The sequence below is a fragment of the Crocuta crocuta genome, unplaced genomic scaffold, assembly GCF_008692635.1.
Source record: "Crocuta crocuta isolate KB4526 unplaced genomic scaffold, BGI_CrCroc_1.0 scaffold545, whole genome shotgun sequence".
Taxonomy (NCBI): domain Eukaryota; kingdom Metazoa; phylum Chordata; class Mammalia; order Carnivora; family Hyaenidae; genus Crocuta; species Crocuta crocuta.
In genome coordinates, this window is record NW_027551563.1 from 891,768 (window position 1) to 905,768 (window position 14,001).

Below are 14,001 nucleotides of genomic sequence, written 5' to 3' on the forward strand. Positions count from 1 at the left end.
ACCCCACATAAAAAAAAAAAAAAAAAAAAAAAAATTAAAAAAAAATTTGTAAAATGTAGATTGTTTGGTCCCCTGGGTGGCTCAGTCAGTTAAGTGTCTCACTACTGATTTCAGTTCAGGTCATGATTTCACAGTTCCTGAGTTTGAACCCCAAATAGTGCTCCAGTGTAGACCATGCTTGGGATTCTCTCTCTCTCTCTCTCTGTCTCTCCTCTGTCTTTATCCCTCCCCTACTCTCTCTCCCTCTCAAAATAAATAAATAAGGTTAAAGAAATAAAAACATAGATTGTCCTTCTATGATTTCCTGATTCTACCCAAGTCTCATTCTCTCCCATAAAAGCTTAAAGTTGAGGCCATATTGTCTATACTTGGATTTTGTGTATGTGCATGGGTGTTTTTTCTCCTCAAGTTTACATTTTCTATTTCTTATTTTAATTTGGATGATGAGCTTCCAATAAGAAATAAAAACTGATATAGGCTCCTGAACACTCTGTTCATTTATTCCAATAAATACGCATCATGCAGCCAGATACTCTTCTATGTCACACACTCTTCTAAGTGCTGTAATAGAGCAGTAAACACATAAAACATTCCTGACCTCACACAGCTTACATTTTAGTGGAGACAACAGCCATACACAAGATAACCAAGAAAATGTACAGCATGTTAGATAGTGATGCATGTTAAAGAGAAAAGCAAAATTCAACTGGGCAGAAGAATAGGAAATAACAGAGTTGGCAAATGTAATTTTATTTTATTTTTTTACAAATAGTTTATTGTCAAGTTGGTTTCCATATAACACCCAGTGCTCATCCCCACAAGTGCCCTCCTCCATGCCCATCTCCCCCCTCCGCACCTACATCCATCAGTCCTCAGTTTGTTTCTCAGCATTCAAGAGTCTCTCATGGTTTGCCTCTCTCCCTTTCCTCCACCATTTACCCCCTTCTTCTCCCCCATGGTCCTCCGTTAAGTTCCTCCTAATCCTCCTATATGTGCAAACATATGATATTTGTCCTTCTCTGCCTGACTTATTTCACTCAGCGTAACACCCTCAAGGTCCATCCACATTGCTACACATGGCCAGATTTCATTATTTCTCATTGCCATGTAGTATTCCATGGTATAGATAAACCACATCTTCTTGATCCATTCATCAGTTGATGGACATTTAGGCTCTTTCCATGATTTGGCTATTGTTAAGAGTGCTGCTATGAACACTGGGGTCCATGTGCCCTTATGCATCTCAGCTGGGAATTTTCTAGCATTTACCTTGCCCAATCTCAGGTTACACAAGAGAGAAACTGTCCTTAGACTGTGTCGCCTCACTTCCCGGCGATATTGTGAAGTTAATGCGTCAAGACCAAAGACATGTCTCCTATCAGCAACACCTTGGCTGTTACTTACTTTACGATTCCATATGCATTACTCGTGGTAAATGTTCTCTGAAAGAGGAGACATCAAATTCTGGAACAGTGAGGTTTCTGAGTTGATCTGACTTTATAGATGAGCAAACTGGATCCCAGAGAGGTTAGGAACCCTGCTAAAGGTCACACAGCCGGTGGGGGGGGTGGGCGGGTGGACAGGGAAGACCTCTGGTCTCCCAGCCTCGTGTATGATGGAGTTTGCATTCTTCTTCCTCAGACTTAATTTTATGGAAACTTCTAGAAACAGCAACTCATCAGAGTTTTTCTATTTTATTAGTTTTTCTTTATCATTTCCTCCCCTCCCGTTGATGGACACTTAGGCTCTTTCCATGTTTTAGCTATTGTTGAGAGTGCTGCTATGAACATTGGGGTATATGTGCTCCTATGCAAATGTAATTTTAGAGAGGATGACTAACGATGTCCTCACTGAGAAGGTGTCTTTGAATAGAGACGGGAACAGAGAAGTAATAAGAGTCAGATCAAATAGGCGCTTGTGGGTTATCATGTACTCTGGGAATGAAGATGCGATGGTGGTTTTGAACAGAATGATGATAATAAGTGACACACATTTTAAAAAGATTTACCAGATTATATTGAAAAAATATATTGGTAAGAAAGGATGGAAGCAAGAGTCCAGTTTGGTAGCTGTGGTGATAAATCAGGTAAGAGGTCCTGGTGACCCCCATCGGGACGGCAGCAACATTCAAGGTGAAAATGATCAGAATCTGGATACGTTACGAAGGTCGAACAGACAGGATTTGCTGACACATAGTATGTGTAGCAGGAAAGAGACGGAGGGAAGGGAGAGAAGTATAAGAGGAAGAGAGTAATCTAGGCTGGTTCTGATTTTCTGCCTCAGTAACAGAGAATGGCATTTCAGGTTCTGAGATAGAGAACTTAAAAGAAATTCAGTTTGGAATATATTAGACTTTAAATACCTATCAGCCTGCAAGTGCAGATGACAAGTGGAGAGTTAGACATCAAAGTCTGGGGGCCTCAGGAGAGGTTCAGGCTGGAGATAGACTTTTGGCAACCACCAGCAAATACAGAGATTTCATTTGCAGTCCCGAGTCTGGATTAGATCTTCAAAGGAGTGATGATAGAGAGACAAGGGAACCATGGAACGAGGAAAGCTTAAAGGTTGGTGGGGGGAGGGGAGTTAACAAAGACAGGAAAAGCTGTGGAGGAAGATGGAGGAAAACCAGAAGACAACTGAAGAAAGTGTTTAAAAAGAACAGTCATCAACTATTTCAAGTAAGACGGTGACTGAGAAAAGTCTTCACATTCAATCTAAGATAAGACTTGATTTGGCAACAGGGCAATTTATTGGTGTTCCTGATCTGAGCAAACGTGCCTGAGTGGTGGGGCAAACAGTCTGGTTGGAATGGGTTCTGGAAAGAATGCAAATGTATAATCTGGAAACAATTGTACACCAGGCTTTCAAGGAGCTGGGCTGAAAATGACAGGGGCTAGAGAGAGATGTGGAAACAAATCAAGGTTTTCTTGTTTGTTTAAGATATGGGGAAAATTGTATGCTTGGAAGCATGCTTTCATATTAAGATGTTTTAAAGAAGAAAATTGTGATGTTACAGGCGACAGAGTGGGGGGAATTGTCAGTGTATTCCCAGAGGGGAAATGGGGTCTGGTGGGAAAGTCAGCATTAGTGAAGAAAATGGAAAACTCCCTCCTTGGTAACAGGAGAGACATATTCATGTAAGTGTATCCATTCATTCATTGCTCATCTATTTAACATGTGTTTGTAAGTGTGCTAACTGGGACTTAACAAAAAGAAAGAATCACACAGAATAACCACACTTAAGTATTACAATCTTTTTTAAAAAATATTTATTCATTTTGAGAGAGAGAGAGAGAGCATGGACACACAAGTGGGGGAGTGGCAGAGAGAGAGAGAGAGAGACAGAGAGAGACAGAGACAGAGAGACAGAGAGACAGAGAATCCCAGGCAGACTCCATGCTGTCAGTGCAGAGCCCAAGGGGTTGGATCTCACAAACCATGAGATCACGACCTAAACCAAAATTAAGAGTTGGACACTTAACTGACCGAGCCACCCAGCTGCCCCATAAGGGAATCTTTTTGATTAATATTCTTTGTAAAATTCTAAGCCAGGGAGCCATAATTGTGAAACACATATACACTTAAAAATTTTCTAGGGGTGCCTGGGTAGTTCAGTTGGTTGAGCGTCAGACATCAACTCAGGTAATGATCTTACAGTGTGTGAGTTTGAGCCCCACAATGGGCTTGCTGCAGTCAGTGCATAGCCCACTTTAGATTTTTCTGTTCTCCTCTCTTCTGTCCCCTCCCCACTCACGCTCACACTCTCACTCCCAAAAATAAATAAAACATTAAAATAAGTGAAAATAAATAAAGAAGTAAATAAAATTTTCTAGCAGCCATATTTTAAAGAGAAAAAAGCTAAAATTAATTTTAATATACAAATACAAAAAATCTTATCATTTCTATGTAAAATCATATAAAACTAATAAAATATTTTATGTCTTTGAAAACCAATGTGCATTTTACATGCACAGCACTTGTGAAATTGCTCAGTAGACTCAGGAAACTTGGTGGCTACCATGTTGGATAGCACAGATTGGAACTAATATGTGGTTTCACTCTGCTTGCCTAACAATATTGGTCACTGTGTCTTCTTAATGGAAAATGAGGAAAGAGCTGAGCTGAAAATAGTTTTGGAATACATCTGCAAATCTTAATTATTCAACAGAAAATACAAGCTTAGCAGACTATCTGTGCTTAACAGTAGGGTCCACATTTATGAAGTCAGTTCATCTCATAAGCTTCTTGTGATGCTGCTGAGAGATACTTGGATATAATTAATAAGTTAAAAGTTAATGGGCTTAACTAAAGGCAAAAGTAATATTCTCCTAATGTTTATTTAGAAATGAAATAAAAACTGTACCTAAGAATGGGTATGAAAGTAGTTGTAGAAATGGAATTGCTTCTTTATGTGAAAATATTTAAAATGATTTAATGCATTAAAATGCTAAAGCTCTAATAGTAAGCTTTATTTATCAAGAGAGAGAGAAAGAGACAGAGAGAGAGAGAAAGTGCAAGTAGGGGAGGTGCAGAGAGAGCAGGAGTCAGAATCCCAAGCAGGCTCCACGCTGTCAGCACAGAGTCCTACATGGGGCTCAAATTCACCAACTGTGAGACCTTGACCTGAGCCGAAATCAAGTCAGACACTCAGCTAACCGAGCAACCCAGATGCCTCTGAGATTTCCTTTTTCTGTTATTGTAATTATGGCTGACATGAAATTCAGAATATAGTAGAAAAGAAAAACAAATGCCTACCATAAAATTTTATCTGTAAGTACTTGAATAGATTAATAAGAATGATCACTTATCGAATGATACATTTTGCTACGTATTCTACATAAAGTGTTCTTAATCCTTTCAGCAACTCCATAAAGTTGCTGTTAATATTCTCCTTTTGATATATGACAAACTGATTCTCAATAACTTGATTAAAGTCAAGACCTGGTAAGATATGTAACTAAGGTAAACCTTTAATATATTTTCTAATTTTGGAATAATCAATTTCATCTAGAGACACTTGTAATGTTTTGTAACATATTTATATGTCAATATATACTGAATTTAATTTATATTTATTTTAAAATTTTTTTCACTTTGTGTCTTGTTACGATCTGTCGATCTGTCTCCACACAGTGACAGACAGGTTTTTTTTTTTTTTCTTGTCATGAGACCTTTTAAGATCTCCTCTCTTAGCAACTTTTCAAATACACAATACAGAACTATTAACTATGGTCACCATGCTGCACATTACATACCCACAACTATTTATTTCATAACTGTAAATCTGTACCTTTTGACTCACTTCATTTATTATTAAAAGTACTTTCCTTATCTCAGATTCATTTCAAATCTCTTTACATCCTCTGCATGGTAAGACAAAAGCAATGTCTTAATTCTCTAATACACAGTTAAACAAAGTCAAACCTTCTGTTTAAATGCATTATATATTATATTATATTACATTACATTATATTACATTATTATATTATATTATAAATAAAACTGCATTTAGTATTGATGCTTTCATTCTTGATTCTATTTAATCTTTTTAAAACATTTTTTAATGTTTATTTTTATTTTCCAGAGAGAGACTGACAGAGTGAGAGCAGGGGAGGGGCAGAGAGAGAGGGAGATAGGATCTGAAACAGGCTCCAGGCTCTGAGCTAGCTGTCAGCACAGAGCCTGACACAGGGCTCCAACCCACGAATGGTGAGATCATGACCTGAGCTGAAGTCAGACACTTTACCGACTGAGCCACCCTGCTGCCCCTCTATTTAATCTTTAAAATAACAGAGCAAGATTTTTATTGTCATTTCATTTTATAGATGAGGAAACGGGCTTAGAAAGATTCCTGCTTATAGAAGAAGCTCAGATTATTACCATCGTTTTATTGGTCACACATCTAGCTTCTCTTCATGAAACCATTACTGTAAATTGAGGCAAGTTTAAATTGAATACCTATAAGGAAATGTATGGAATGGGGTGAAAGGAGAAGTAACGTACTATTTCATTCTCTGAGAAAAAGAGTTATTTTCAATCCTGTTCTAGATCATAAGAGCATGCTTTCAAATGAAAGACATAAAATTAAGTACATGGTACAGTTTTCTGTTTTAGGTGTTTTAAATATTCCAATATCCTGGACTAAAAGAAAAATAACACATCCTTAAAAATTAAAAAAAAATACCTTTAAATATTTACTCTGTTCAAATGGTGGGTCACACAAATTATTTCATCTATTCCATTAATTACTTATCAAATATTTGTGGGTCTCTCATGTGTCAGACACTTTTCTAGGTCCTGGGGACATGATGTATATCACAAAGCAAAGTACTGTGTCTGAAAGAATGTGTATTCTATAGATAATATACAAAGGGATTTTTAAGAGTATCAATTTCATGCAAAGTTGCTCACATGAATACCCTTATAAAATTTAATGTTTTTAATGTTTATTCACTTTTGAGATGAAACAGAGTAAGAGAGAGCTCAGGCAGGGGAGGGGCTGAGAGAGAGGGAGACACAGAATCCAAAGCAGGCTCCAGGCTCTGAGCTGTCAGCACAAACCCCGACACTGGGTTTAAACCCATGAACCGTGAAATCATGACCAGAGTTAAAGTTGGACACTTAACTGACTGAGCCACTCATGCACCCCTATCTTATAAAATTTAAGTGACATTATAAGAAGTTGCTTATATTGCTACCACATAGATATTTGGGATTTTGAACTATTATAGGAATTAAGATAGATAAAAGGTGTTGATTAAGCTCAATTTAAGTATTACTCTCCAATAAACTATGTGACTTGTTAAATTCTAGCCTCCAAAACAGAAATGCTTAGAAGCTTTCACTTTGCCACTTGCAGATGCAAAATAAGTAATGGTCATCATCCTTCTGTTTCAGGTCAATTTGTAATGTTAACAGAAGTGAGAACAGAATAAATGTAGCCTCTCTTATCGTTATCTTTTCTTTTTTTCTTCTTTTGAGTTCAAAGGTGACTAAAATCATTAAATATTGCTAACATATTTTGCTAGAGGGGCATTTATTTTGGAAAAGGTTTAGCCATAGTTTTTCCTATGAGTTTAGGTTCTCTTTTAAATAATCTAAATGATCTGTAGTAATAATAATAATAATAGTTAACCTGTATTGAACACTTATTCTGCACCAGACACTATTTTACACATAATATGTTTTGTGCTCCAATTGAATTTCCATTTTTGTATGAGAATATCACTCTTTCACTTAGACAATTATTTTATTTATACGTACAATAGGATACGATGATTCGTATATACTTATGCAGTGGGCACTTAATACACATCGATTCCTTTTCTCTTCACTCCTTTTTTCTAAAATTTGTTTAATATTTATTTATTTTTGACAGAGACAGAACATGAGCAGGGGAAGGGAAGAGATGGGAGGGGAGACACAGTCTGAAGCAGGTTCCAGGCTCCAAGCTATCAGCACAGGACCTGATGCGGGGCTCAAACTCATCAACTGTGAGATCATGACCTGACCCGAAGTCAGATGCTTAACTGACAGCCTCCCAGGTGCCTCCTTCACTCCTTTATCCAAAGTTGCAGACTGCAAATTCACCAACAACTGCAAAAGGACTGGTGCTCCTTTGAAAGCAAAGCACGATTATCACAGCCTAGAATGGTATGAACCCCATGGTGAGCAAGCTTGGAGACAAGGAAAATTGTCTTTCAACTTAAACTGTAATTTTGTTTCCTCAAGTAGTACTGCTTCCTGTTTCTTATGTGGATCAAAGAAGAGAAAAGAGAAGAGCTGGATATTTGGGCTTTCTCTTCTTTTTTTTTTTTTTTTTTTTTTTTTTTTTTTNGGGCTTGCTCTTCTTAATAGACATGGATCATATTCGTGAGTAAATGCAAACCAAACCCACAGGTGGGCACAGTATGATTTGGCTATGCATGTCGTTAGTCATTCTTATTAACTTAGGCAGTGTTTTCAAGCTTCAGTAGATGTCAGAATCATCTGACTTTTGAGTCCAACCTCCAGTTTCAGATTCAGTATGATGGGTTTAGGGTCCAAGTATTTGCATTATTAAAAAGTTCCAAGATGCTGCTAATGCCGCTTGTCCAAGAAACATAATCTGAGAACCACTGTTGTACCTAATGTGCATAAAATTCAGATTAATAGCTGTTGGGGTAGTAGTTTACTTGAACAAAATAGGCGATCAATCTAACTTTACCCAGGTACTCAGGTAGTTCTGCATAGGCCACATGAATACAAAGTATAAGGGACTGTGGGAAAGCAAATGGCATGGACACAGTCCTCTTTCCGAAAAATGCCTCAGATTAAAGAAGGCAGAAATCTCGTGTTGAGAATTAGATGGGGGATAAACGTAAGCCCAAACTGAAAACTAACATGTGTGAAATGGTATGTTAAATTGCACGAATATGCTGAGCTATACTCTGGGAGGTCCAGGAAGATTCAAGAATGACAAGATGCTTGAAATGAGTCTTGGGGAATTGAAGGATATGAAAGTATTGCATAGACTAGAAAAAAGACTGTATACCTAAACACTGTCCCTCACAAATGTCTACACATGGTAGCAAAGAAAATTATGTCAGAGATTATAAATGGGATCATCAAGAAAAGGCATTCCCATCACTAGAACTTACAGTTTGAAGGATATTCCCTATTTATTGACAGCAGGATAGTCATAGTGAACATTCAGCCCCATATTGGTCCAATTGCCTGTCAGATTTTCCCCAGTACTGTGTATCTTTTGAATCACATCCCTACAGATGGGCATTAATATATAGGTATTCAAGCAATCTCTCATTAATAAAGAAATGGAAGAAAGTATATGTGATTTAAGACAATCCTTGTTTTATAACAATTCCTAAAGCAAAAACAAAATAAAACAAAAAGTTTTATTTTTATTTTTTAATTACAAAAGTAATTACATATGCCTTTCAAATTTGCATCAATTTTTTATTTTAAATTTATTCTGTGATAAATGAGATGAACATGAAAAAAAAATTGGTCACTCTGCTTTAGACTGTCCTTTAATTATTATTTCAGAAGTCTGTGTCTGTCAGATTTCTGAGATCCTACCTATATGTTTACTTGATTTTTAAAGTTAATATAACTTGTTTTTCTTTAAGGTGGACTTCTGTACTAATTTCCGATTAAAATGATGAATTAAGCATATCATTAGTTTATTGAGAATTTGTGCCCACAGAAAACTATCCGTGCATCTGTCCATGCATATATTTAATAATTATATCATCAATTCTAAAGTCAAAGCACAAATGAGACTGTTAAATACCGTTTGTAAAGAATGGCATAGTGGGATACAGAAGGTGAAGATTATGCTACTGTCAATCAGTATGGAATTGACCATCATCTGCTTGAGTTTATAAACTGTCATATATTTTGATGTAGCACAGAACAGAAATCCCTTCTTAATCACTGTTTTTGGGGGGTCAACTTGTCGGAAATTCAAGCTTCCCCTCTATTAAGAGAACCAGACATAACTGCAACAGCCAGCCAGTGTTGTAGGGCAGACGTAGTTCAAGTTCCAAATAACGCATTTTCTTTAACTGAGTAGTACACATGCGTGCCCCACGGTACTGTTAATCTGCTTATTGCTTTGGTAAATCCTCTAGCATTTGCCCAACTGCCATAATTCTTCTGAGAAGACGCATTCATACAAAATTGCACAGGCGTGAAAAGTAGAGCGCTAAAAAGGAAATTATTATTTTTTAACCATTAAATTCTAACAGATGCTATCTACATAATCAAAACAGTTACACAAACACAAAGGTATGTTAATGGGGGAAAAATGACTACAATCAGCCTTGCCCTCTTCTCAGAATGGCCTCACACTGCCCATGAACTTTTAGATAAAAGAACAGTTTTGACATTTCCCCACTCTGATCATGATTGTCCTGTAACATCAAGGAGATTAACGTGGAGATTTTTAAGATGGAAAAGATTCAACAGTTCAGTTCAATGATTAGTTATTTAGCACCTACTAGCTGCTGAGCACTAAAAAGTTAAGAAAAATCAGAGAGAAGATCCCTAGTCTATTAAAGAGAGATGGAAAACTCTTAGGATTGGATAGGCCACCCCCACCCACAAATCCTCAATATATATAAATAAAATGACTGTAGAAAGTGATTAACACACTAAGATCTAAACAGCCTAGGATGTATGAGTGGGCAGGGGAAAGAAAGAATAGCTACTTTATTTTCATTTTATTAGAGAGAGAGAGAGCAAGAGAGAGCGAGCACGTATGAGTGGGGAAGCGGGGCAGTGAGAGAGACAAAGAGAATTTTAAGCAGACTCCATGCTGTGTGGAGCCTGACACAGGGCTCTATCCCATGACCTTGGGATGATGACCTGAGCTGAAATCAAGAATCAGATGCTCAACGGACTGAGCCACCTAAGTGACTGAAGAATAGCTACTTTAGTTGCTTTAAGGGCAAAAGAGCCTGTCTCAGTGGTGACACAAATTTTAAACTTGAATGATGACAGTTCCAGGGACAGACTTCCTTCAGGAACCAAAGCAGAAGCCCCAGGGTATGTTCTGAGTGTTGGAAAAGTAAGTGATGGCCACATAGCCAGGATGCAATGAACACAAGAGAGAACAGCGCCAGGTGAACCAGAGTGGAAGTTGGGATAGGCAGTACCTAGTAGCCCAAGCTAAAACCTGCACATTTCCACTTTTGTTCAATGAGGAATTCCAGAGGGTTTAAATCAACGAATTAGATATTCTGATATATGCTTTTGGAAAGATTATGCTAAGAGCGTCTGGGTGGTTCAGCCTTTTAAGCATCCAACTTTTGATTTCAGTTCAGGTCATGACCTCACAGTTCATGAGGTCGAGTCCGTGTCAGTGCAGGGAATGCTTGAGGTTCTCTTTCTCCCTCTCTCTCTGTTCCTCCCTCTCTTTTCTCTCTTCAAATAAATAAATAAACTTTAAAAAAGATAGAAAGAAAAGATGATGCTTGGGTTCCATGAAGAAAATGGCTCTCAGAGAGACAAGAGTACAAATAGGTCAGACAGGAAAATATCAGAGACCTCGACTTGAGAGTCGACGGTGGGGTGGGTAAGTGTGTTAGCAGTGGAGAGAGTAAAAAGTGGACAGAGAACCTCCTTAAATAAATACAGAACTGTTGGGACCATTGTTCGTGATTACTTCTCAGATCACTTATGTGAATCAATTGAGAATGTCTGTGTAGATTTTCCTGAAATTCTATGTACTCAATAATTATTATTACTTTAATTTGTTCAAAGGTAATTTGTACTTGAATGCACAGAGTTGGACATTACCATATTTTAAACTTTCTCTAGGCTCACAGGCCCCTATATTTAAATTCTTCAAATGCTGGTTGAATATCCAGGTTTAATAAGTCCAACAGGATGCCTCAAATAATGTCATGCAGTATCCCCACACATTATTTTATTTCACCTTTCACCCCTCAGAGTACAAGACACATGTCACATGTCTTCAAGTCCACTTTGAAGAAAACATAATGAACCACATAAATGAATCATGATAACATATAAAACCTTTTCTGATAAAGTAAAACAGTACCTTCTCTCTATCAAACAGCATCTTCCCATTTAAAAATTTATATAAATATTGGTATAATAAAATGGAACTTGAAGGAGTTTCACGTGGTTGAAAATTTAAGCAAAACAAAAACAAAAAACAAAAACCTACCATAAGAGAAACCTAAAGAGAAAAATCACTCTTAAGTGTCAGCTACATCGAGGGCCCTCTGTAGAGAACTGCACATAATTTTTCTCTTTTATGGAGAAAAAAGATTATTTAAAATTCTTAAATTTTATTTATCTTTTTTGGATTATTGTATGATTTTTGTGATGCATGGAAATTATATAAGATTATATCTCTCAAGGACAAATTCAACAAAATGATTCCAGTATGTGAGTAGTATGCTTTAGGGGTGAAGAGTACTGAGTTTTGGCTTGAACTTCTTTGGTTCAATTCACAGTTCTGCAATTTACTTACTCTCTGTGTGACTATTAGCAAGGCACTTAACTTCTCTGAGCCTTCTATTTTTCCTCTGTAAAGAGAGTCATTGTGTTGCTCAAACAAGTTCATTTATGTACAATACTTAATACATATTTAGCATTAAGAAGCCAGAAAATTTAAATTACATACAAATGATAGACAATGAAATGCAACAAGTAAGAAGTTTTAAGAAAGTAATCCAGTCATCAGGAAACATATTTGAGGGTGACTCTGCAGTCTTTCCTTCAGAAATACTTATATTTCAAGGTGTGCTTTTTCCGAAAAATTATCACTTATTTCATTCTACGAGAAAGACTCTAAGTAGGCTCAAATAAAATATAAGTGACCAACGTGGTTATCATTAAATATAAAATATATATTGATATAAAATATGTAAGTCTGAAATTAATTTGGGAATCGAAAATCACTCAGAAAAAATACACTGCAATATAAATTTCTTCCTGCTAAAAAGGACTTTACATATGGCATACTGTTAGAGAAAACATAAGAACCATTCATTAAAAAGTAGCTAATGTCCTTGGAGCGTTTGATTTCATTTTAAACTTGAAGAGAGATCCTGAGATCCCCAACTCTGTCATCATACTCAAATCACACAAACATGCACCATTGCCATGAATCAATATTTTATGACTAAAGATGCATTTCTCAAAATAAATTTTAAAAATATGGCCCGAGAACAGGAAAATATGTAATGTCCTCTACCCTGACGACATAAATCACCATTTGCTACTTTTTTGTGCGTCAAGCAATAAATTTCACAGTCAAAAGGGAAAGAAGAAAGCAGAGTCCCCACAATCCATTCTCTAGTCCTCACCGATCCTTAGCTAAGGGCTCATTCTTTGGGAATGATTCATATGACAGCCAAAAACCAACAGACAAAATCTGCTTCTTTTCAATTCCTGCCAACAGCGCCACAATGAAAAAACACAACTCTGCATGAAACTGTGGATCATGGATCTGCTCACATTTTCATTTGCTTTGGTGGGCTAGGACAAATGTAAATTCCCCACATAATACATGTAGAGCTAATGAGAGAGCCAAGGTTTATTGTTCTGTTATATCATTTGCACAATTAAGCGCCTTTACAAAATGCATTTCATCCAAGTTGTGGAAAACACTTAAAATACGATTTATTAGTTGAATGCGTTGTCTTATTTTGCATCAAAAACTGGTGGATTCAGTATCATGATCTCCCTTTTATAAAGTGAAAGCTACGTTATGAGTTATTTTAGATCAAAGGAGTTAGACCTGGCACAAGTTGACTTTAAGTGCAAATGTCTCATGAAAGTAGCATCACCTGTATGAATATGCATAGGCTCCTTCTGTGATATGCCCCAATTTACATCACCATCTTTTGAAAAATGATATTTTAAAAGGACATTTGGCAGCTCTAGTAAGAAAACTCATAAGAAAACAACAGTATTTTTGCCTTTCTGTCAATCTTAAATACAGGAATAATTTAAATGTTTAAAGTGAAAGACATTTTAAATCTGTTTACCATGATTTGCTCAAAGATACTGGCAGAATTTTTGAGTCAGAGTAAAACTGGGGAGTTATATTGAGGCACGATTTTAAAGTAAAATGCTTGAAAATCAAAATAGCATTATATGTACATAAAAGCAATGTCTAAATACACTTTATGACCCATGATCTTAAAATTATTCAGGATTATTATTATTTTTTAGGGATAGGCAGGGCTGTAAAAGAAAGCCAGGTCAACTTTACTTCTTTTATGAGAATTTCCTCTTTAACAGGTGGTTTACAGGCTCTGGAACTCATTCTACAAGGATAGACAATTCTATAGTTATACCCTTCCGACATTTACAAATTCTTCTTTGCATTTGTCTAAAGCTGTTTGCTTTTGGTTCCAGCTCTCTCTTTTGGGTAATAAAATAATCTGTCTATGCCTTCTTCCATGTGGCAAGTCTTGACATTTTTTTAGAATTATCCTCTCTACACGAAAGCTTTTCTTC